General features: G+C 41.4%; 1 protein-coding gene and 1 long non-coding RNA gene across 16 annotated transcripts in view; both read right to left on the bottom strand.

The window, feature by feature from the left end:
* Positions 1–27,434, bottom strand: part of LOC123757975 (tyrosine-protein kinase Src64B) — a 322,311-nt gene that overhangs the window by 82,123 nt on the left and 212,754 nt on the right. The gene's annotated exons all lie outside the window — the stretch shown is intronic.
* Positions 7,354–26,358, bottom strand: LOC138372950 (uncharacterized). The gene is made up of 3 exons (XR_011231022.1): positions 19,142–26,358; positions 13,396–13,437; positions 7,354–7,418 (listed from the first exon to the last, which is right to left on the bottom strand). It is a non-coding gene; the product is annotated as an uncharacterized lncRNA (long non-coding RNA).

The following is a 27,434-nucleotide window of genomic DNA, read 5'->3' on the forward strand; positions in this document are numbered from 1 at the left end:
CACAGGACTCAGGGTCGAAAGTATCACCGACCCAACAGGCAGCGTGGCAGAGGCAAAAACAATGAGGGTCACCCTGAGACAAGGGGACCGAGCAACCCTCAAACTCGCACACAGCGAGTGGGGACTCTGGGGTCACATCCATCGGACCCACGCGCCCCCTAGGGGATTCCCAGGGTCCTGAGCGTTTACTTTAAGAGGACTCGCGCTCAGGTAGTCCCAGGCAGGGTGCTGCAAACCGGCGCCCAAAACTACCAAGCAAACTTCTAAAGCTGAACCCCAGGGACGTGTACACTCACGGGGACCTAGCAGGGGGCGCCACCGAGGAGAACAGTGGAAGGGCAAAAACAAACTGAATAAAATGACAGAACCCCCCACCAGGCAAAAACAAAAAGAAAAACAAAACCCCGCAAGAGGACAGCGAACCCCAAGGAACAGAGCCGGCCGCGATGTCGGGAATTACAAGCTGAGCAGCACCCTGCGCCCCTACCAGTGCAAACTGCCTCTTACCTGCCGGTAACAAGGGAGAACAGAACACCCAAGAGCCCAACAGGCGCCGAAAAACCGAAAGGTAAAACGGACCAGCAGAGGCAGACCCCGAGGAGCCTGTGGAAGGTGGCCCCAAGCCCCAAGGGCAGTACTTACAGGGCACCTAGGGAAGGCAGCCCTAGGCGCATGCAGCCCGAGTACTGAAGATAACTCCTGGCTCTCGCACCCACAAAACTAACACCACACGCAAAGCACAGTGCAGTAGCGACACCGGAGCCAGAGCACACGACCACCGCCAATAGCATCAGCCTCAAGAACTGAGGTGTGGGTAGCCGGCGCGGGGGGTCTGGGGCTCCCCCTTCCCCCTCCCGGGGAGGGGGAGCTGCGCAGACAGCGGCGCGGCAGTGTGTGACGTCACACTAATTTGCTTGTTTTCGGTTGGGGAGTTCTATCCACTAGTTCGGTATTAGGTAGCAATTTTAACCAGAATAGGGGTTTGTTTGGGGCGCTTACCTTTCTGGGTGCCTGTTCCGGTCGATGGCAGACATAGAATGCTTCCAACTACACGGGGGCTTCTATAGGCCATTGCTCCCCTTGCCTCTCTGAGGGGGCCCGGTTCTGGCCGTGGTCCCCGGTAGGCCTAAGAACTCCATACACATGACTGATGCCAAAGTCTGACATTAGCATATCAGCCTGGGATAGCTCCGGGGAGCCGACGGGGCTCCCCCCAGAAAAAAAATCAAAATGAAGGGAGTGGTAGGAGAAAAGCACACAGAAACAGTATTGGAGGGGACCTAAACATTCCCTCTAATGTGTTGTGTGTGGTTTCCTCCGAGGCTAAGGGTCCCCTTCTTCCAGCCAGAGGTGGTACTCCCTTCCTATTTAAAAAAAAAAAAAAATAAAAAAAAAAAAAAAAAATTTTATATATATATATATATATAATTATATATATATATTATATATTATATATATATATATATATATATATATATATATATATATATATATATATAAATATAATATATATATATATATATATATATATATATATATATATATATATATATATATGTATATATATATATATATATATATATATTATAATATAATATATATATATATATATATATATATATATATTATATATATATATAGTTATATTACTTATATTATAAATATTAATATAAATAGTATATAATAAATTAAATATGCTATGTGATATAATCTAGTAAAGAATGGGGTCTGTGAAACAGTTGTTAAACTTGATTTCAAGAGAGAGAACGCTATGGGGAACTTACAAATTTTTTTCATGGGTATAATTGGACAGACTTGTTGCTAGGCAAGGAAGTAAATGAGATGTATGCCAAATTTTGCAAAATATATGATGAAGGCACACAAACATCCATACCAAGCAACAGACATGCAGACCTAGGAAACCGAGTTGGTTCAACAGAAATTGCGAGAGGGCCAGAGATCAAAAGACACAAGCATGGAATCATTATAGAAAGAGGCCAAACCCCCAAACATACCAGCGATACAAAGATGCAAGAAACAACTACACGTCAGTAAGGAGAGAGGCAGAGAGGAACTTTGAGAACGGCATAGCAGACAAATGTAAATCAGATCCAGACCTTTTCTATAAATTCATTAAAAGCAAGCTGCAGGTAAAGGATAATATTCAGAGGTTGAAAATGGGGGGAACAGATACACGGAAAATGAAAAGGAAATGTGTGAAACATTACACGAAAAGTTCCAAAGTGTGTTTGTACAAAATGAGATCTTTAGAGAACCAGACACAATAAGAATTCCAGAGAACAGCATAGGGCACATAGAGGTGTCTAGAGACAAAGTGAAACAAATGCTCCTGGAGCTAAGTAAGAACAAAGCGGTTGGCCCAGATGGAGTTTCACCATGGGTTCTGAAAGAATGTGCATCCCTGTGTACAGGAGTCGTAGCAGACGTGTGGGAAAAGGCTGACATAGTTCTATTCTACAAAAGTGGCAGCAGGGAAGACCCCCTCAATTATAGACCTGTATCATTGACAAGTGTAATAGTGAAAATATTGGAAAAAATAATAAAAACTATATGGTTAGAACACCTGGAGAGAAATGATATACTGTACAGTGGTACCTCGGAATGCGATTGTCCCTGTATGCGAGGTTTTCGGAAGGCGAGCAGTATTTACTCCAAAAATTTGTCTCGGAAGGCGATGGTTACTTCGGGACGCGAGTTTGTTGATACGCGTACAGGCCGACCTAGCGCGTGGTGGTTCGGCGATCGTCGCCCCTCTGCCCCGCTGCCCCTCAGTTTACCATTGTCTCGCACTCAGTGACTACCCCCACATCAATTCTTCTCGCGGATTTTCAGTGTTTTGTTGGATTTTTGGTGATTTGTCTATACAATTTGTTATTATATATCTCACCATGAGTCCCAAGAAAGCCAGTGGTAAGGATAAAGGCCAGAAAGCTCATGTGAGGATGACAATAGAGGAGAAACAAGAGATCATTCGGAAGCATGAGAACGGTACACGTGTTGTTGAACTTTGTAGGCAGTACAACAAAGCCACATCAACAATATGCACTATACTTAAGAAGAAAAATAAGATTATGAGTGCTAATGTGGCAAAAGGAGTAAGAACATTAACGGCACAAAGACCACAAATACTTGAAGAAGTGGAAAAGTTGTTATTAATTTGGATACACGACAAGGAGTTGAGGGGTGTTATTGTTTCGGAGGCCATTATTTGTGAGAAAGCCAGGGTGTTGCATGAAGACCTTCTAAAGAAGACCCCTGCAACGAGTGATGCAGATAAGAAAGAGTTTAAGGCAAGCAGGGGCTGGTTTGAAAAATTTAGAAAGAGAAGTGGTATCCATAGTGTTACAAGGCATGGGGAGGCAGCCAGCTCAGACAAACCAGCCGCTGGACGATTTATTGACGAATTTAAAGAGTTTGCACAGGCTGAGGGATACCTACCGCAACAAGTGTTTAATTGTGACGAAACAGGACTGTTTTGGAAAAGAATGCCTAAGAGGACATACATTACCAAGGAGGAAAAATCCTTGCCTGGACACAAGCCTATGAAAGATAGGTTTACGCTTGTGCTGTGTTCAAATGCGAGTGGCGATTTGAAAATTAAACCCTTGCTAGTGTATCATTCTGAAAATCCAAGGGTTTTCAAACAGTATAATGTGCAGAAAACCCGTTTGTGTGTGATGTGGAAGTCTAATAAAAAAGCATGGGTCACTAGGCTTATTTTTTCGGAGTGGGTGAATGAAGTGCTGTGCCCTGCCATAGAAAAATATCTGCAGGAGAAACAATTGCCACTCAAAGCCGTGCTTCTTGACAATGCTCCTGCTCATCCTCCAGGCTTGGAAGATGATTTGATGCCTCAATACAATAAATTCCTCACAGTTAAATTCCTTCCTCCTAACACCACTCCTCTAATTCAGCCTATGGACCAGAAAATCATAGCGAATTTTAAGAAACTGTATGAAAGGGCACTTTTCCGGAAATGTTTTGAAGTGACTGAAGCCACAAACCTCACCCTCAAAGAGTTCTGGAGAGAGCATTTTAACATTTGTAGTGCTTTAAAACTCGTTGACAAAGCCTGGCAAGAAGTGACTCAAAGAACCCTGATCTCTGGCTGGAGAAAATTGTGGCCTGAAGGTGTGAGAGAACTAGACTTTGAGGGGTTTGAGCCTATAAATGATGCGCCTATTGTTGAGGAAATTGTTAGTCTAGGCCAGCAATTGGGCTTGGAATTGGATGGTGATGATGTGGAGGAGTTGGTGGAAGAACACAATGAAGAACTGACCACCGAAGAACTCCTAGCCCTTCAACAGGAACAGCAAGCCAACGCAGCAGCGAATGATTCTGCAGTGGAGGAGGAGGTGGCAGCAGCACCAACAGCACCAGCGAATGTCCCTTCTGCAGTAATTAAGAAGGTGTGTCAGATGTGGGAAGAAATTCAAACAACTATTGAACAGACTCACCCAGAGAAAGCTGTAGTAGGCCGTTGTCTTAATCTTTTCAATGACAATGTGATGCCTTACTACAGAGAGAGCTTGCGAAGAAGGGAAAAGCAAGCTTCCATGGACAGATTTGTGGTGAGGAAATCGAGCAGTGAGCCTCAACCAGGACCTAGTGGCACTCAGGTTAAACGTCCCAGGGAGAGCACACCAGAAAGGTCCTCACTGCCTGATGTGATTATGGAAGGGGACTCCCCTTCCAAACAGTAACTCCTCTCCTCCTCCCCCCTCCTCACCATCTTCCATACGCCTACAGCACTCGACAGCAAGGTAAGTAATAACTGGAACATAGTTTTGTAGGTTTATTTAGATGAATTAGGTAAATTAGGTATAAAAATTTAGTTTGATGTGGGGTTTTTGGGTAGTCAGGAACGGATTAATTCATTTCCCTTTATTTCTTATGGGAAATTAACTTCGGAATGCGAGTTTTCGGAAGGCGAGGCGTCTCCAGGAACGGATTAAACTCGCATTCTGAGGTATGCCTGTAATATCAAACAGACAGTGTGGTTTTCGATCTGGAAGATCCCGTGTATTGAATTTACTCAGTTTCTATGATCGAGCCACGGAAATTTTACCGGAAAGAGATGGTTGGGTTGACTGCATCTATCCGGACCTAAAAAGGCTTTCGACAGAGTTCCACATAAGAGGTTGTTCTGGAAACTGGAAAATATTGGAGGGGTGAAAGGTAAGCTTCTAACATGGATGAAAAATTTTCTGATAGAAAAATGAGGTCAGTAATCAGAGGCAATGTATCGGACTGGAGAAATGTCTCAAGTGGAGTACCACAGGGTTCAGTGCTTGCACCAGTGATGTTCATTGCTACATATATGATCTACTAGATGGAATACAGAATTATATGAACATGTTTGCTGATGATACCAAGATAATAATGAAAACTTAGATGATTGTCATGCCCTTCAAGAAGACCTGGACAAAATAAGTACATGAAGCACCACTTGGCAAATGGAATTTAATGTGAATAAATGCCATGTTATGGAATGTGGAATAGGTGAACATAGACCCCACACAACCTATAAATTATGTGAGAAATCTTGAAAGAATTCTGATAAAGAGAGAGATCTAGGGGTGGTTCTAGATAGAAAACTATCACCTGAGGACCACATAAAGAACATTGTTCAAGGAGCCTATGCTATGCTTTCTAACTTCAGAATTGCTTTTAAATACATCGATGGCGAAATACTAAAGAAATTGTTCACGACTTTTGTTAGGTCAAAGCTAGAATATGCAGCGGTTGTGTGGTGCCCATACGTAAAGGAGCACAACAAGCTGGAAAAGGTGCAACGATATGCCACTAAGTGGCTCCAGAACTGAAGGGCAAGAGCTACGAGGAGAAGTTAGAGGCATTAAATATGCCAAAACTAGAAGACACAAGAAAAAGAGGCGATATGATCACTATGTACAAAATAGTAACAGGAATTGATAAAATTGATAGGGAAGATTTCCTGAGACCTGGAACTTCAAGAACAAGAGGATAGAATTACGGGCTCACCATAGCCCGCGCTACCTGGAACTTTTTTGTTCCAGGTAGCGAATCTTAAAACAACAACAACAACAACAACAAGAGGTCATAGATTTAAACTAACTAAACAAAGATGCCGAAGAAATATAAGAAAATTCACTTTCGCAAACAGAGTGGTAGACGGTTGGAACCAGTTAGGTGAGAAGGTGGTGGTGGCCAAGACCGTCAGTAGTTTCAAAGCGTTATATGACAGAGTGCTGGGAAGACGGGACACCACGAACGCAGCTCTCATCCTGTAACTACACTTAGGTAATTACACTTAGATAATTACAGAGGCAGACCCCGAGGAACTTACTGAGTACTGAAGAATAACTTTTGGCTCTCGCACCCCTGAAGTACAGCCGCCACACACAAGGAGGCACAGCGCCGCAGAAAGACTGGAGCCAGAGCACACAACCGAACCGATAGCATCAGCCTCAAGAACTGGGGTGTGGATTGCCGGTGCAGTGGGACTGGGTGTGGATTGCTGGTGCGGTGGGACTGGGGCTACCCCTTCCCCCTCCCAGAGAGGGGGGAGCTGCACAGACAGCGGCACAACGACGGGTGACGTCATACTAGTTTGCTCGTTTTTGTTTGGGGAGTTCTATCCACTCGTTTGGCTGTTGGTTACAATTTTCACCAGAATAGGGGTTTGTTTTGGGACGCCTACCTTTCTGGGTGCCTAACCTGGTCGATGGCAGACATAGAATGCTTCCAATTACAGGGGGTTTCTATAGGCCATTGCTCCCCTTGCCTCTCTAGAGGGGGGCCAGGTTCTGGCTCGTGGTCCCCGGTAGGCCCAAAGAACTCCAGACACATGACTGATGCCAAAGTCTGACATTAGTATATCAGCCTAGTAAGTCCTGGGAGCCGTAGGGGCTCCCACCAGAAAAAGTCCACACTGTACCTCAGGAGTTATTTTATAACACATTATCCATGATCATCTCAGCATTTCCTTCCTCCTTCCATAAAATTCTCACACCTTTCCCAATCTTGAAATCTGGTTCTTTTTCAACTGCACATCTTTCCTTAACATTTTAAATTAAGGTTGTGTTCCCAGCTACATTTTTTCACACTTTTACAATAGGGAACATGGAGCTGTTTGCAGCACAGTGCTGTTGAGGGGATTGCCAATCCCGATGCTGAAACTTGCTTCTACTAAAAAGTTATATAGCAAAAACTCTGAAGAACAAATCTGACATTGCACTACCAATTTATAACTATTTGAGGAATAGGTACATGGAAAGTTAGTAACTTACGCATCATTAAGGATCTCCATTTTATCGCTTTTATCAAAGCTAAGTTCACCACTACTGCGCCCTGGAATGCATACATGGCCACCACAATGCGTCCTCCACGTGAAGGAGTCGAAGGTGTAACTGGTTCTGAAGAAGTATTGTAGTTATTAGTTAACTGAACATATTTTTTATATGTATAAAGTACTGTACATATTTTCTCTTCCTTAGTTACACTTTGTGCTTAAATATGTGCATGTTTGGTTGTGTGGGTGTAGTACTGTATATGATTATGCATAGTGACTTAAAGGAGACATCAGAATAATGATTGGTGTGTTTTTAAGAGCTTTTGGTTGTGTGTGTGTGTGTGTGTGTGTGTGTGTGTGTGTGTGTGTGTGTGTGTGTGTGTGTGTGTGTGTGTGTGTGTGTGTGGAGTGGTGGTCGTCACTGACCGCCACTCAAACATAACCCAGTGCTCTTAAAAAAACACCATATTCTTTATCTCTTTCCTGTAAGCCACAATAGTGTGTAATTACCTAAGTGTAGTTACAGGATCTGATTTTCTGAGTATGTGTGTATGTATGTATGTATACATGTGTGTGTATGCAACTTATAAACAAGCTCCTCAAATTGAAATAGCAATGAAAAAATTTAAAATTACACACATTTTAAAAGGGGGAAAAAATTATCTTAAAAAAAATAAGACTAAAATATTATTACTTTGTTAATTACAACAATATAGAATGTAAATACAGGAGTAATACATGGAGCCAGAGTTCACCAGCTTACTTATGCAAGCCTCTGTATTATTCTGCCAGCCAGACCAAATACTGTACATGACAATGTAACTATATAATACAACTCATCTATGTATAGTTTATACTTCATGCAGAAGTGGAATTGTCAGTAATATTTTACTCTACATTATATAGTAATATTGAGGAGAAAAGGGTCAACCTATTTTGGAAGTGAAATTAAAATGTGTTGAGAGCATAACTAATTTCAGTATGTGTGGAATATGAATAAACGTTGAGGTCATACAGTGGGATCGAACCTGCATCCCTGAACTTCTGGGGAACATGTACTACCAATTGGATCATGGTGGGCTAAAAGTATCTTGACCACAAGTACAACTTGACTTACTGGTCGAGATACTTTTAGGTCATCATGGTCCAAGCAGTAATGAATGTCCCTGAGTCCAGGGAAGCAGGTTACATCCCACTTTATGACCTCATAGATACATCATGTTATTCTTGTGATTTCAGCATGTGGATTTGGAGATGATTCTGTATATTTTTGTTAATAATTACACCAGAAAAAACATAGATGTAACTTTAACAATATTAGCCACACAATGCAATTTATCTTAACCCTTTAACTGCGCAACGCGCCTGCAGGCCCAGGCTTCGAATGCGCAACGCGCCTCTGGGTGTTTTTATTTTTCACGTTCCATGCAAAACTCCCGCAGCTACATGGGGTTAACATCAGCTTGCTCAGGGCTCTTGTAAACAGACGCCATCTTTAAAAAAAATCATGGTCCACATTGCCGGGTGTGAGAGCCTCAGTAGTGAGTGAGCAACCAAGGCTGGCGCTCGCAGCATGAGCTCACAGCTCTGCTGTTCAGCGTGTGACCACAGCATCGCCTAATAATGTCAAAATATATACTGTATATAACCTGTATTATTTAGCCATGATAGTATTATAGAAGAGCCTGAGTGTGATAATGACTGGGTACAATTTTAAAATATCAGTGATTCAATGCTGTTCACGATGTTCACAGCGCTAGCCACAGCACCACAGCATTATTTCGTGCATATAGGAATCTTCAAACGACTTCTTAGGTTCCTTTTCAAAATAAACTTATGGTCAATTATTCATTTACAGAAATTAGTGACCAGGATTGTGGTTATAATTAGCGTTGTGCGTAGTATTGTGGAAGGAGGAATTTTGGTGAGGGAGGGAGGGAGAGAATTGAGGTAGCCTCACTGTGTGGCAGCCACTCTTTGTTTTGCTCACCATACTAGCTTCGTGGTTCACTATAGGGAACACACAAGTACATGGGTATATACAGTGTGTGTGTGTATATATAGTGTAATAACAGCAACAGGAGTATGTTGAGTGGAGCTATTTTAGTGAGGGAGGTGACGTCGTAATCGTAGTGTCGTCTGCTGTCTAATGTGTGATTTCTCATGCAGTGTATGGTGGCCTCTACTGTTTGGACACAATACCGGCTTACTTGCATAGTTCTAGTAAATAAAACATGTAGAGAAGTATATATAACATGTGTAAATAGTGTAATAAAAACAATAACAGTATGGTGGGAGGAGCAATGTTGGCGAGTAAGATGTTGGAGTGAGGGAAGGCCTGTCTGGGTGTGGCTGCTCACACTCACGATATTCTGAATGTGTTGATGGTAAATTATACACTGTCACACACTATATACGTGTGTGTACATATGTTGTAAATATACATAAATGAACATGAAACATTGGTGTGAATAACTGTATGATGGGAGGAGCAATGTTGGCGAATACAATGTTGGAGGAGTGAGGGAGGGCTGGCTGAGTGTGGCTGCTCACACTCGCGGTGTTCTGAATGTGTTGATGGTGAATGTATATAGTGTGTGACAGTGTATAGTCTGTAAATAGACTGTATATATATACATAAATTAGCATGATACATGGTAAATATGTGCAACATATGTGTACACAAGTGTCATGCCCGTAACACAGTGTCCTTGGACAGTACGGATGTTTTACTGCCATAATATAATGTACGTGTTCATTATAAATAGGATTAGCCGTAAAAACAAATAAAGTGTATTTTTGGAACTGTGCGCAAAAAATTAACAAAAATATATTCACGGCAACTCGCTCGCCCCACCGGCCCCGGGAGCATACATCACGGGCGAACGGGGAATGATGACGTCACACGCCACCTTACGGACCCCAATAGCAGCCAAAGTAAGTACAATTTCGAAATTCCGTTGCTATACCCATATACAGGGAGGGGTTTTTGACACTTTCAGAACAAAAAATAATTTTTTCCCGAGAATTTATTTCTTGCGCACTGGGGGGTTGTCATATTTATAGGCCGCGCAGTTAAAGGGTTAAGGATCTTTTATACTCAGGAATACTAAAACACATTCTTCCAAAGTACAATTTAGATACAGCTGTTACAAAAACACTATATAGTTAAATATATTTTCAATTATCTAATTGTTCTTCAGAAATTAATAACAAAACATTAGATAAAAAACCAGCATTAAATGTAATGAAACGCTTCTTTCTGGGTGAGCTGCGGTAACTTCCTGAAGCAATCTTGTTGAGATGGCTCCCAACTACTAGGTCACATCAGCAGTAGAGTTCTGTTTAGCATACTGGGAACCAGAACCAGAACCTGGCCTCCCTCACAGACGTGCGGAGAGCCAGTGACACTGCCACCCTCACCGGAAAAGCATTCAGAAAGAGAGTGAACCAGTATAGGCCATTGCTGGGTTCAGAGACTGAAGCCTTAAATTTTACCAAACACACTCCTAAACACTGTAAACAAACGTTTGAATTTCTCAAAACAAAAACAAGCTCATCAGCACTACCCCCTCTAGGACCAGTTGGGAGGGAGGGGAGGGGTCAGAGCTCCCAGCTCTCTCTGGTGAACTACACCAGTTTGGGAGCAGATGCATAAACGACACCCACCAAATGATGACCTAGAAGGGAAGGAGGGAATAGGAGAGCCACTGGGGCTCAATCAGAAAGATGCGTTTCATTACATTCAATGCTGGTTTTCTGGGAAAAATCCCTTGTGGCTCCCTGAGGCTAATTAACCACAGAGAAAGGAAAAGCAGGGACTCACGAGGGAGGATAGACTGCAGGCAATCAAGACACAGAAGAGATGGCTGCCAGAGACGATCCAAGGCAAGCATGACAATGCGAGCCAACATCCAACAAAATATCTGGGTGCAAAAACCCTGTGAGACTACCAAAACTCCATGCTCGAATATCAGCCCAGGACATGTTAGCAAGGACAGCTGTGAGAGCAACATAATTATGAACATCATGGGCACTATGGTAGACTGCAAGCTGGCTAGACATAATGATAGACAAGCAGAGAAACAAGAGTCCTGGAACATGAACTAAGAAAGCAGGATCAAACCACAAAACATTCACCAAAGCAAAACCAGTGGCACAAAGGCAATGGTGAAGAGCCACGAGAGAAGATCCACATGAAGAGAGCAAACTCCACAGGACTCAAGGTCATAAATTTCACTGATGCAGTAGAATAGCAGAGGCAGAAAAAATGATTGTCACCTCATGGCATGGATGAAAAAACAGCCCTCATACTTGCACAAGGTGAGAGTGGGTTCAGAGGGGATAGCCATAGGCCACACCCAAACCCACAGAGGACACCCAAGCACTGGTTGTTATAAAGTAGGCTGACACAACCTTGTCAACGTGGAAGGCTGACATCAGGTGCCATGTGAACAAGCACGTGAGCCCCCCAGTGCACCCCATCCACCCAAAATGTTCGCTTTTAACCAGGGGCCTAGACAGAAGGCAGAAAGGCCCTCATCCTAGTGGTCTGGTTGATACCTGGTTGATACCTGGTTGATGGGGTTCTGGGAGTTCTTCTACTCCCCAAGCCCGGCCCGAGGCCAGGCTCGACTTGTGAGAGTCTGGTCCACCAGGCTGTTGCTTGGAGCGGCCCGCAGGGCCTCGTACCCACCACAGCCCGGCTGATCCGGAACTTCTCTTAGAAAACCGTCCAGTTTTCTTTTGAAGATGTCCACGAATGTTCCGGCAATATTTCTTATAGTCGCTGGGAGGACGTTGAACAACCGCGGACCTCTGATGTTTATACAGTGCTCTCTGATTGTGCCTATGGTACCTCTGCTCTTCACTCGTTCAATCTTGCATTTTCTTCCATATCGTTCACTCCAGTATGTTGTTATTTTACTGTGTAGATTTGGGACCTGACCCTCCAGTATTTTCCATGTGTATATTATTTGGTATCTCTCTCATCTCCTTTCTAGAGAGTACATTTGGAGAGCTTTGAGACGATCCCAATAATTTAGGAGTTTTATCTCGTCTATGCGTGCCGTATATGTTCTCTGTATTCCCTCTATTTCAGCAATCTCTCCTGCTCTGAAGGGGGAAGTGAGTACTGAGCAGTACTCGAGACGGGACAACACAAGTGACTTGAAAAGTACAACCATTGTGATGAGATCCCTGGATTTGAAAGTTCTCGTAATCCATTCTCGAGCCAGCCTCTAAGAGAGCAAGCTCCCAAACACACCAGAGAAGAAAACCCTGTCAGTGCAGCAGCAGCAGCAGCTCTAGGAAGCACTTAGGCAAAGTAACCATGAGCACATGCAGCTCCAAGTACCCTATAATCAGGTTCACAAAACAAAATTTATAGAACACATACAGAACTAAACAGAACTAAAACAGAACAATGCCAAGAAAAAGGCTCACCACAAGACAGTCTAAGGATAGCCAGCACTTAGAAACAGCAGGACCTGCATGGCTTACTAACGACTACTGACAGCAGATGTTCACACATCGACATCAGTGACAGAACTGGTATAGTAGACAAGAGGGAACTGGAAGCACCAGCACCAACGCCAACTGGTGGAAAGTAGTGCTAACGTGCTCATGCTTGTTTCAAGAGATTCGATCATTTGTTGACATAGTTGGGGCAGTTCATTTGGCATGGTTTGAGGCTTCAGTCACTTTGAAGCCAGCAGTGGTCTACAATGGTTCATTAACTTTCTGGGTGTTTTCCAGGTGGGTGGTGGAGTGTCGCCATCTGCCTGCGCCTCTGTGAGTGAGGACCAGGCACTGGTTCTGGTCCCAGGTAGGACACACACAACTGTGCACCCGATGTGACCTAATACTTGGGGACCATCTCAGCAAGATACCATCAGAGATCCACGAGGGGCTCCCCCCAGAAAAATTAGTTTTAGTTATGTTAAGATATTTGATTAGTATAGTACAGTAGTTATGTTCATTTAGTTCCAACAACCAGTGAGAGGAAAAAACAGATGAAGAAAGTTCAAAACAAAAACCAAAGCATAGCAAAAGCAAGCAAACTCTACAGCAATTGCACAATCTCAAACACCACAACATACCTGGTGTATTGGATCTGGGTGTCCAGCGATGAGAACACCTAACTGTACCATTCACGAACATCAAACAAAAATTGATATAAAAGAATATAGTATAAATCAAATAAGAAAAGAAGTGTTGATTATGCCATCCTAAATAATATGTAAAATGAGAAGGAAATCTTTCAACATGCAAAAAAACTACAAAATATATATAATGTATACTGTATATCAAATTTTTTTGCTAATTTAAACATCTATTACAATGAAAATGTTGGCTTAGTTGCTACACTAGCTCTTAACACAATAGTTATAAGTAACATCTGACAAAAGGAAATAGAGCAACACTAAGTGAAATGAAATGCCTTTTTCTGAGTGGCACCTCGGTAGTTTCCCTAGTCTTAAGCACTAGACTAGTCTAGGTCATCGATAATCTGCCAGGCTCCGTGTGACAACAGCCGCTGGGGTACAAGTAATTTTACAGATGATACTGTCCTAGCTATGAATGGGGCAGGGAGCTTAGTCTTGAACACACTGCACCTTATTACACTCCTTTATAACCACTTACTATAACATACACCATTAAAACTATTACTGAAGACTCAAAAATTGCAAAGATTGTTTACAACATTCTGAAAGTTTAGAGCAATTCTTTGTAATTTGAGTCTTCAAGAGCTGTTTAAGAGAAATCTGAATGTTTACACTGTGCTAACTTCCTCATTCATAGCTGAGAAAAAACTATTTGCAATGATAAAATATTCTCTCTTTGGGGCTTGAGTCATTCAGAGCCTGGTAGTCTGTCATGCCCTAGTGTGCAAGGCTAAGGAAGCAACCACGATTACCTGTCTACGAAAAATGAAATTGAACAGCATGATCATCATACTACCCATATACAGTTTTTATTGAATCGAGTCTCATCAAACTCATATTTCATTGTGATCATTTATATGTTTCCTTCCAGGTATTAAAGTACTTACTCTTATTGTACAATGAAATCACAAGAATGTACAGTATTATGGTATATCTATGAGAGAAAATTGAAGCCATATGATGGGAGTTCAGGGATGCTAGTTTGATCCCATCATACAGCTACAATATTTTCTCACTTACTTTACTGTAATTACCACTTGGTAATTATATCTTTCTTCAGAAGAGACCTTTCTTGAGAGGTCATTCTCATTTGAGCCTGGAGTCATGACGTTAGAGTACTCCCCAAGGATGTTAAATAGATACGTTTGGCATGACACTGATACTTTTGTCTATCGTCTCTACAACACCACCAGGGCATCCCATTACTTAGAACTCCTGTTACTTGTAGCTTTCTTAACAGCAGAGTACACTCAAAACTATTTCATGCAAGACACTGAGTTTCACCCAAACCAGTAAATTAACATTTCTAAGGAAAGAAGGCAACAGGCAAACTGTAACACTAAATCTCTTCTACACTTTCTTCAAATCTCTTGAAACACATTTTTAGCACTTTAATTTCCTAGTAAAATAAATTCATCAATATATTATTTATGTTAACTATATAATAAATGCAATATACAATAATTTAATGCAAAAAATATTGTACTGTATTTTCTAATTAAATTTAATAACTTTTTAATTACATAAAATGTATTAACTTTATTATTTATTAAATGTAACAAAATTATAGCAACCTATCATAAGTCTTTTTCCTCAAAATTTACATTATTACACGGCAGTGAGGAGAGAGGCAGAAAGAAATTTTGAAAAAGGGATTGCAGACAAATGTAAAACAGAACCAGGTCTATTTTATAAATTCATAAACAACAAATTGCAGGTAAAGGATAATATTCAGAGGTTGAAAATGGGAAATAGATTCACGGAAAATGAAAATGAAATGTGTGAAACATTAAACAAAAAGTTCCAAAGTGTGTTTGTACAAAATGAAATCTTCTGGGAACCAGACACAATAAAAATTCATTAGAACAATATAGAGCACATAGAGGTGTCTAGAGACGAAGTGGAAAAAAAATGCTCAAGGAGCTAAGTAAGAACAAAGCAGTTGGTCCAGATGGAGTTTCATCATGGGTTCTGAGAGAATGTGCACCTGAGCTCAGCATTCCACTTCAACTGATTTTTCAGGCATCCCTGTTTACAGAAGTTGTAGCTGATGTGTGGAAAAAGGCTAACATAGTTCCAATCTACAAAAGTGGAAGCAGGGAAGACCCCCTTAATTATAGACCTGTATCATTGACAAGTGTAATAGTCAAAATATTGGAAAAAATAATTAAAACTAAATGGGTAAAACACCTGGAGAAATAAGGAAAGAGAGGGAGGGTAGGGGAGGAGGTGGAGTGTCCCTACTCATGAGAAAGGAATGGAGGAGGAGGAGATGGAGATGGTTATCCCAGGCTCTGAAGAGTTTAGAGACTACATAACAGGCGCCATGACGATGGGAGGACCAAGAGTAGTAGTAGCAGTGATATATAACCCCCCACCAAACGACAGAAGACCCAAGCAAGAGTATGGCAGAAATAACAAGGCAGTTAATAATATAATTGAGAGGGCAGCCTCTGCTGCCTGTAGAATTCGATCCCATCTGCTCATCATGGATGACTTCAATCACGGAAGGATAGACTGGAAGAACAAGGATCCGCATGGAGAGGAGGAAACATGGAGAGCTAAACTACTGGAGGTGGCAACAAGAAACTTTTTAAGCCAACATGTCAGGGAACCCACAAGAGTTAGGGGTAACGATGAACCAGCGAGACTCGACCTAGTATTCACTCTGAATGACTCCGAAAAAAGGAAATTGACTGCGAGGCCCCAGTAGGAAGGAGCGATAACAGTGTACTGACATTTGAGTATCTGGTCAAAGAAGGGTTAAAGTACTCGAGAAAGGGAACTGAAAGCAAATGGCTAGCATTACGTAAGGGAAACTATGAGATGAGAAATTTCCTAACGGATATAACACGGGAAACAGAACTAAGTGTCAGACGGCCCAAGACATGATGGAATACATCACACAGAAATGTAAGGAGGCAGCAGAAAAGTTTATCCCGGCCCAAAAGGTAAAAAATTAAATGCAGATGAGAAACCCCTGGTTAAATCAGAGATGTAAGCTAGCTAAGCAAGTAAGTAAAAGAGCATGGAGAAAATATAGAAATAACAGGACACCTGAGAGCAGAGAAGGATATCAGAGAGCCAGGAATGAATACGTCAGGGTAAGAAGAGAGGAAGAAGGGCAATATGAAAACGACATAGCAAGCAAGGCTAAGACTCACCCCAAATTGCTACACAGCCACATCAGGAGAAAGACAACAGTGAAGGAACAGGTAATGAAACTGAGGATAGGGGCAGACAGATTCACTACAAACGACAAAGAAGTGTGCGAGGAACTCAATAGGAAATTCCAGGAAGTCTTCACATTGCAGCAAGGAGAAGTTCCAGAGATAACAGAAGGAATAGTTAACCAGGCACCACTAGAGGAATTTGAGATTACCAGTGGGGATGTAAGGAAGCTTTTGCTAGAGTTGGATGTGACAAAGGCTATAGGCCCAGATGGAATATCGCCATTGATACTAAAGGAAGGAGCAGAAGCACTGTGCCTGCCACTCTCCATGGTGTATAACAAATTCCTGGTAACAGGTGAACTGCCAAAAATTTGGAAGACGGCAAACATAGTCCTGATAAACAAAAAGGGGGAAAGACAGAGGCACTGAATTTCAGGCCAGTGTCCCTAACTTGCATACCATGCAAGTTATTGGAGAAAATTGTGCGAAAAAAGCTATTGGAACATCTGCAAGCAAGCATTGGAACATCTGCATGGCAAGTCATGCCTCACAGGATTAATTGAATTCTACGATCAGGCAACAAGCAACAGATAAGAAAGAGAGGGGTGGGCAGACTGCATATTTTTAGATTGCCAGAAAGCCTTTGACACAGTTCCACACCAGAGACTAGTGCGAAAGCTAGAGATGCAGGCAGGAGTGAAAGGGAAGGTACTCCATTTGATAAGGGAGTACCTAAGTAACAGAAGACAGCGAGTCACTGTGAGGGGTGAGGTCTCAGATTGGCGAGACGTCACCAGTGGAGTCCCGCAGGGTTCAGTCCTCGGACCCATACTGTTTTTTATATATGTAAATGATCTTCCAGATGGTATAGAATCATTCCCCTCATTGTTTACTGATGATGCAAAAATTATGAGGATTAAGATGGAGGAAGATAGTATGAGGCTACAAGATGACCTAGAAAGACTGAATGAATGGTCCAACAAATGGCTACTAAGGTTTAACCCGAGTAAATGCAAGGTAATGAAACTTGGCAGTGGAAACAGGAGGCCAGACACAGGATACCGAATGGGGGAGAAAGTCCTTCATGAAACGGACAGAGAGAAAGATCTGAGAGTTGATATCACACCAAATCTGTCTCCTGAAGTCCACATCAAAAGAATAACATCTGCAGCGTATGCGAGGCTGGCTAACATCAGAACTGTCTTCAGGAACCTATGTAAGGAATCATTCAGAACCTTGTATACCACATATGTAAGACCAATCCTGGAGTATGCAGCCCAGCATGGAGCCCGTACCTTATCAAGCACAAGGCAAAGCTTGAAAAAGTTCAGAAGTATGCCACTAGGCTAGTCCCAGTAATAAGAGGCATGAGTTACGAGGAAAGGCTGCGGGAAATGCACCTCACAACACTTGAAGACAGAAGAGTAAGGGGAGACATGATCACCACCTACAAAATTCTCAAGAGGAATTGACAGGGTAGATAAAGATAAACTATTTATCATGGGTAGTACGCAAACAAGGGGACACAGGTGGAAACTGAATACCCAAATGAGCCACAGGGACTTTAGAAAGAACTCTTTCAGTGTCAGAGTAATTAACAGATGGAATGCATTAGGCAGTAATGTGGTGGAGGCTGACTCCTTACACAGTTTCAAATGTAGTTATGATAGAGCCCAGTAGGCTCAGGAATCTGTATACCAGTTGATTGACAGGTGAGAGGCAGGACCAAAGAGCCAGAGCTCAACCCCCGCAAGCACAACTAGGTGAATACAACTAGGTGAGCGCACACATTAGGTAGAAGTGTAAACTATCACCCACAAATATTATGTAGCAGTGGAAACTAACACCCAGCCACCTGCTAAATAGTACTGTAATTTGTCTGTAATTTACATGTATGTGCTATGATATAAAGAGTCAATGCTTATCAGACAACCAATGGGGAAAAACAATTAATTATCAGTAGTAACACAGAGGTTGATATTTGTTGTTAAAAGTCTATGAAGTATATGCTGATAACTAGAGATCATTGAAGCTAGACTGACCCTACAAGAAGTCACACATTGTTCAGTTTAGAACTAAAAACTAAGCTTGTTAATTAATATCTTTCATAAATGATTTATTGCTTTCTCTCATTCAAGTCCTTAAACTGTCATACTGTATTGGGGAAAATACATATGTGCTGTCATATACTGTACTGTTTATTATTATGTACTGATGTTTATCCACTTCATTATTCTAAATAAATTTTTCCATTAACATGTTTGTGATCAGACTGCTGAGGTTATGCTCGAATTTACAAGATATGAGAAAATACTGAAGCCGTACAATAGAACAAAACCACATCCCTCGACTCCTCAGGAAAATGCAAGACGATATTTATGTTTCTAATGCTTAATAAGATTACATTTTTTTAGAAAAATGCACATACTGTACAAAAATACCAGTTGGAAATATATATATTTGCTTCAGTGTAGCATGACATATGCATGAAATCTAAGAAGATTTACCCTTTGAAGAAGCAGCATGATGATCAGAAGTAAACGCAAACTCCTGGTAATCAGCCAAGCGCAGCATGCAGCTAGCAGCTTCCAGATATGTATGGTATCACTGCTCATTGTGGCAGATATACTCAATGCATTCATTGCTGACGTTCATAGTAGTTGAACTATTTCAGTATGTTAAGAGAAATATGAAATGGATATAATATCATACAGCCTTTGTAATGAATAGGAAAAATTAAGCCCATTACACACATTTCATATTATAAGGTACGTACAGTCTTGATACGTTTCATCTAAAATTGGACACAAAAATACTTCCAAAAATGAAAGGCTTAGACCAGGATTAATTGGCATTTGTGTGTTCACCTACAACATCTGTACTACAGATCTTCTCGCAACATGACAGCTTAGCCTGTACAGTATTTTACTAATCACCTTACTAGGTTGCAAACTTCACAACCCACGATTATTACTGTTACAGACAACCTCGTAGTGTTTCAGAACTCTAACAGTTTAATAAATGCAAACTAAGCAGCCATGATTGAGGAAAGATGTACAGGTCTCTTAAAAGGACACACAGATGCTCGGTGAATCCCAGCCTTGAAATCTACACTCCCGCTTCCTAATATACACAAAATTAGTGCATTCAGGTAAGGACAGTTTATACACACAGAGTAATGTAGTGGTCAATGTGGATAACATTACACTACAAATCAGCATCTTATTGCTTTTATCATCTTGATGCTTATATCAGCATCTTCAGCATCTTATTGCTTTTGTTATATTGTGTGCTCTACTTCATCTTACTTTTGGAACAACTAGATAACACATCAGTGTACACCAAATAAGCATACAGAATGGCACCATACTATAAATACTGAAATCTTCATATTAAATACTGGTATTCAAATTTAACAAATCCTCAATGACAAATTACGAAGCTGCCTCTTTTCTTGTCACCGATGGACTTAATAAAGTACAGTACAGTACAGTACTATTTTACACATACAGTACAATATAATTTCATATACTGTACTGTCATGTTATTATCTAAAACAGCTTTCCTTTCCAAGTCACAACCTGCTTCAAAATGCAACATTTCTTTGAGTGAAGCCTGCTCTAAAAATAAGCAAATTAATAGCCAGAAAACAAAACAAGGAGAACGTGAAAGTTTTCTAGAAGATGGAACGGAATAAAAAAAAGGTGACTGCAGAAATACATCACATTGCATGATTTAACTACAATGTTATTCAAATTGTAGTTGAGCATTAAAATAACACAATGCAATCTCTCTCTCTCTCTGTGCCTTTACATGTCTCAAGTTTCTCAAATTGCTGACAGATTAGTCCAGTACAATTAAAAGTTAACTTCCACCCTAGAATATTCATAAAGATGACCAAACCACACAGCAGAAAATGGAGAAACGACAATGTTTCAGTCAGTCCTGGATCATTATCAAGTCGTGTGATGATGGACCATCATCACACTACTCGATAATGGTTGTAAACAGACCAAAATGTCCTCATTTCCCCATTTTCTGCTGTGTGGTTTGGTCATCTTTATGAATATTCTAGAGTGGAAGTTAACTTTTAATTGTACTGGACTAATCTGTCCATTTTCTGATGTGTAATTTGATCATCATATCTTCAGCCACATCATTGTGACATCTGTATGTTCATTAACTCTTCATTAATAACTACTGTGCTTACCAAATCCTGTGCACCTTTTCAAAATTTTCATTTTATTTACCTAACCTCAGTAAATGCCATAAAACACTATTGTAAATATAGAAACCTCACAATTTACAATTTTATATACAATATCTGGAGAGGGTCTCGGGAGTTCTCCCTGGAAACACAAACCGTAACTGTCCCTATTTTCTGCTTGTTACAACTTGTAATAAAGTTGTTACATCTTAGCTTAATGCGTTTATGATGTATTATAACATTGTTACAACTTGTTATATTGGTTGTTATAACTTGTTAGGAGGTGTTAAAACTTGTTCGAACCTTGTAGCAATGTCGTATTTTCATTGTGTGTTTGGCGGGCTTCTACTTCCCGAGCTCTGTGATAACTTGGTCCAACAGTCTGCTTCTTGTAGCTGCCTGCAGGCCCACATATCCACGACAGCCTGGTTGGTCTGGTACTTCTTGCAAGACCTTATTTAATTGGTTTTTGAAGTAGTTCACTTTTGTTCTGGCAATATTTCTAATGCTTGCTGGGAAGGTGTTGATCAGCCAAGAACCCCTGATGTTCAGTGTTCTCTGATTGTGCTTATTGCACCTCTACTACTCACTGGTTTTATCCTGCATTTCCTTCTGTATCTTTCGCTCCAGTATATTGTTATTCTATTGTGCAAATTTGGGACCTGGCCTTCCAGTATCTTCCATGTACAATGGAACCTCAGGTTTCGAATGCCCCACTTTTCAAAATTTTCGGTTCTTGAGCTCAATTTCTTAAAAAAATTTGACTCTGTATTCAAGGTTTGCCTCAGTGCTCAAGTTTGTCGACACACTGTTTGTTGAGTTTGAGTTTGTTGATAACTGTAATTACACTTAGGTAATTACACGTATGGGCTGACCGAGCACGTGGCGCACTTTAGTTTACCATTGTCTCCCACCCAGTGACGACCACACTTGAATTCTTTGTAGAGATTTTCATTTTTTCTGCTTTTTTGGTTTCTGAACGTAAAAGTTCTTATTATATATTACGCCATGGGTTCCAAGAAAGACAGTGGTAAACTTCAACCTAAGAAAATAGTTGTGAGGATGACGATAGAGGAAAAACAAGAGATCATTCATAGTAAGACAATGTGACGTCTCACTACAGACAAGTGTTAAAACATAGGGGAAAACGAATGTCTATAGACAGATTCTTAGTAAGACAAGCAAGCAGTGAGCCACAATCAGGTTCTAGTGGTATACCTGCAGAACAAAGGAGAGAGAGAGAGTACTCCATATATGTCATCACTGCTGTTATAATGGAAGAGGACTTCCCTTCCAAACACTAACACCTTTCTTCCTCCGCTCTGCCTCACCGTCTTCAATACGCCACCAAGAGGAGTCAATGAAGGAAGATACACTTGTACATACTGTAGTACAAAATATAAGTAATGGTATGTTTAAAATCTATTTTTAAGTTAATATTTTTGGGAGTGTGGAACGGATTAATTCAATTTTCATTATTTTTTATGGGAAAATTCATTTCGGTTTTCAAATTTTCGGTTTTGAACCGTCTCTGGTAACGGATTAAATTAGAAAATGAAGGTACCACTGTATATACTACTTGATACCTCTCTTGTCTACTTTGCAGAACGTACATTTTGAGAGTTTTGAGACAGTCCCAGTAATTTAGATGCTTTATCGTTTCTATGCGTGCCGTATATGTTCTCTGTATTCCCTCAAATTCAGAGATCTCTCCTGTGTTTCGTTTAAGTTCCACATTTCCACCATACCTAAGTACCTAGAACTATCACTGTTAAACATCATGTTATTTTCCATTGCCTATTTCCTAAATATTAGTCAACACACACAATATACTTTTCACTATAAAGTATTGGCATTTTCTTCTCTCCAATCATATAAGTTTCCATAAAATCTCTGCCAGTCTCAACGGATCTCAGGGTGGTTCCAAACTTCCATTTTATCCTTTCAGTAAATCAATACTGTATTGCATAGTTATTGAATAAACTATCAGCCATCTATTTAAATTCAACCCATATGATTGTCTAATTACAGTTCAGTCTTATCCTAAACAAATAAAAGCCAATCAATCAATTCTGCACAACATTTTGAATAAACATATTGAACTTAATTTAAATTTCCCCAAACTATTATCATGCCAAAGTTTGCAGCAGCTATGAGCAGCTTCCACACCCACTATTAATATGTACAGAATTCTACAGTTGTGAATTGAGCTAAATAATAACATGTATGCAGAGAATAAGCCACAGTAATGTGGCTGAAACAAATAACCCTTCCAACACAGATTGAAAAGAAAGTGACGACTTTATGGTCCATCCTAGCCCCTTATCAAGTCATGATGTCATCACTTTTTACATCATGTATGTAGGTCGGTTTACTGTATTAATTAACATCTATATTTCCATCTGTGATATACAATAATGCTAATTTCATAATTGTATACCTCAGTAATTACTATACAAGTCTTTTACTGGCTTTCAGGACCATGATAAGTCAAAGCTCAATACCTGGCTATGAGGGACAATCCATTGCTCAGTACAATACTATAGTTGGGAAATGATTCTGATAGCATCTTACCATCATTTTGATGATAATTAAAAAAGGTACATGTACATTACAAAGAAAAACAAATTAATGAATAAATCATAAAGTTTTCATTCACCATGCATATGTACACAGATATATATAGATATATATATAAACAATGATACTAAGCATAAGAACAGAAAGCAAGAATATTCAATATACAGTACTGCAGACACAAAGTATCAATATTCATTAACAGATTATCTGTGACATTTCATTATATTTAGATTCACATTGGGCTTACTGTTTATGATGCATAGAGTTACATCCTGGAGAGTTTGAATCTAGTGTTATGTGCAGAGTATGGGGAATGGATAATGGAAATGTGACTGTAAACTGACTGGGGGCCTTTTGTAGGTGGTTAAAAAAAATAATTTCTTATAATTTACTTGTTGGCAAGTATTTGTTTGGAGTGGTCTGCAACTTGTCCTCAAAATGGTCCAGATCACATCCATGTGGCAGTTATTTCCTACATTTCACAATTGTTAACATTTCAGCTTCCTTATAAAATAACACTTCTTGCTTCCAATGATCAAAATATACTTATCAAAATGATTCACACTTTTCAACTCTAATTATGTAGTTAAACAATTAAACACAACCACAAAATTATAGCCAAAAAAGACTGCAAGGCATGCAAACATGTTAAAATAACATACATGCACACAACACAGCTCACGGCATGATCATGCACAAACAAATATCAAGTCCACACAAGTACGCAAGTACATGAACTTCCTCTCTCTCACACACATACATACAGCAAATCATTAAAATTAATATAATAGAAAATTTAACCCCTTGTCAATTTGACCTTCAGTCTGAAACAACAGTCTGTATTTTGATATTTATATATCAAAATACATTTGATCAAAATGACTTCAAACTGAAAATCATTTAATTATGCGATCAAAATAATTACATTAAATAATAATATATATACTTTCCCTCAAAACTTAAGAGGACAAAATGATTAAAATTGATTTTGTATCAACTGTAGCAAATTGAGGATATACTGTACATATATTTACAGTTTCTATTATGAATGGTGAGCGTATGGTGGGTATGAGCGGGATGAGTGGTGGGGTGTGTGTAAGGGAGGTAGACAGTAATATTTTAGGTAAGGGAGGAAGACAGTAGTAGTGTAGGTAGACAGCAGAAGTGTAGGGAGGGAAAGTAGACAGCAGTAGTGTGTTCCATTCACTCCCAAAGTATGAAGTGTATATCATTAGTGTCTAAATATCCACAAAACTGTGCTCTATCATTTCGTATAGGAAAATGCCCCAAAAAACCAGCGTTGAATGTAATGAAACGCCATTTTCTGGGTGAGCCCCGGAGGTTCCTTGGAGTTATCGAATTGATATACGCTACACTAATTTTGGGCATCAGTCAATGGAGTTCAGCTTACCAAGGACCACGAGCCAGAACCTGGCCCACCCCCCTCAGAGAGGAACAGGGAGCAATGGCTTATGAAAACCCCCATTGTGTTTGGGAGCATTCCATGTCTGCCAATTACACTTAGGTAATTACTTAGGTAATTACCGGGGTTAGGCACCCAGAAAGGTAGGCATAACAAAACAAACCCCACTTGGTAAGAAATTGCACCCAAAGAACTCCCAAAAACAGAGGCAGAACTCCCAAAAACTAAAAAAAAAGCAAGCTAACAAGCAAACGTCATATACCTCCACCACGCTGCTTGTCTGCTCAGCCCTTCTCTAAATCAGGATGGAGAGGGGGGGGATGGGGAGCCCCTGACCCCCTACGCCGGCTACTCACACCTCAGTTCGGAGGCGGAAAACATGAAAAATGTTTTGATGAAAAATGAAAACCACTGACAGGAGGGAGGGAGGGAGGGAGGGTACCAGGGAGCCTTCAGAGCTAACCCAGAAAATGGCGTTTCATTACATTCAACGCTGTTTTCTTGTGGGGAGCCCCTCCAGCTTCTTGGAGCTACCTAACCAAAGACAAATAAAAGAAGGCCCTGTGCACAGCAACTTAAACATGAGACAACTGGCTGCAACTTGTGACCCAATGCCACACACGAATGTCCTGGACCAGGAATATTGACCAGATAACAGATGGCCAGGACCCTGGTTTGACCTCCAAAACCCCAGTGCCCAAATGTCAGTCCAAGACATGTTTTGCTGCCGTGGCTGCCAACACAGCAGCCAAAGCAGCAAATTTAGGAATGTCATGGGCATGAGGGTAGACCACAAGCTGTTAACAACCCGGCTCCAATAGAAGCCAGACCTGGGACAGAGTGGTTATCCGAAAGGAGGGGCAAGGAATCCAGAGGGTTCAGACGGGACAAGTCCAGAATGAACTGCAGATCTGCACAGTCCCATTTCAGCACTGGAAACGGGCAGAAAACCCACCTAAGGGTCGGGGTCATTTCGACCCCGCCCAAGCGCACCCACTCCAAGATGACCCGACGGAGCGAAGGGGAAGAAGCCAGCCCTGCCAGCCCCGAACCCCCTGAAGGAGGAGCCGCCACCCAATACCACCACAGGCCAGAGGACATGACCTGAAACACCCACAAATCATGGGACCAGGCATGAGCAAACAGCGTGAGCAGTGATGCAAGGACTGTACTCTGAGGAACAGAGCTTTTAACTGTGCTTAGACTCAAAATTTTATATGGTTGACTGTTACTCTTTGTGTTCTGTTCAACAGAAAATTGAGTATTTGTCATCCTACTTTATCAGATATTCCCATTGAATATATTTTGTGTGCTATCACTCCATGATCACATTTATCGGTGGAGATCATTCATTTAATGTTGGAGATGATCCTTGCATAACTCCCCTAGTGACTAATCCTTGCGGAACTTCCTCTAGTGACTGATCCTTGCGGAACCCCCTAGTGACTGATCCTTGCGGAACCCCCTAGTGACTGATCCTTGCAGACCCCCCTAGTGACTGATCCTTGCAGACCCCCCTAGTGACTGATCCTTGCAGACCCCCCTAGTGACTGATCCTTGCAGACCCCCCTAGTGACTGATCCTTGCAGACCCCCCTAGTGACTGATCCTTGCAGACCCCCCTAGTGACTGATCCTTGCAGACCCCCCTAGTGACTGATCCTTGCAGACCCCCCTAGTGACTGATCCTTGCAGACCCCCCTAGTGACTGATCCTTGCAGACCCCCCTAGTGACTGATCCTTGCAGACCCCCCTAGTGACTGATCCTTGCAGACCCCCCTAGTGACTGATCCTTGCGGAACCCCCTAGTGACTGATCCTTGCAGACCCCCCTAGTGACTGATCCTTGCAGACCCCCCTAGTGACTGATCCTTGCAGACCCCCCTAGTGACTGATCCTTGCAGACCCCCCCTAGTGACTGATCCTTGCAGACCCCCCCTAGTGACTGATCCTTGCAGACCCCCCTAGTGACTGATCCTTGTGGAACCCCCTAGTGACTGATCCTTGTGGAACCCCCTAGTGACTGATCCTTGCAGACCCCCTAGTGACTGATCCTTGCAGAACCCCCTAGTGACTGAACCTTGCAGAACCCCCTAGTGACTGATCCTTGCAGAACCCCCTAGTGACTGATCCTTGTGGAACTCCCCCAGTGACTGATCCTTGCAGAACCCCCCCCCCCCATGACTGATTCTAGCAGACTCCCCCCCTTGTGACTGATCCTTGCGGAACCCCCCCCCCTAGCGACTGATCCTTGCAGAACTCCCCCTAGTTACTGATCCTTGTAGAACTTCCCCCTTGTGGCTAATCCTTGCGGAACTTCCTCTTGTGACTGGTCCCTGTGGAACCCCCCCCCCCTAGTGACTGATCTTTATTGAACTGCCACAGTGTCTGTTCATTATGGAACCCTCTAGTGACTGATCCTTGTTGCCCACAGACAGCATGCCAATGCACTTTGCACCAGGCTCAAACTCCTGGATTTCTTAATTCATCAAGAATTGCAACAAAAACACTATCAAATCTTTTGGAATTAGAGCCCAGATACTGGTGATATCTCTGACATAAAACAGTGGAGATGCCTCCACTTCAAAAAGAA

Source organism: Procambarus clarkii, chromosome 40 (assembly GCF_040958095.1).
Source record: "Procambarus clarkii isolate CNS0578487 chromosome 40, FALCON_Pclarkii_2.0, whole genome shotgun sequence".
NCBI classification, from domain to species: Eukaryota; Metazoa; Arthropoda; class Malacostraca; order Decapoda; family Cambaridae; genus Procambarus; species Procambarus clarkii.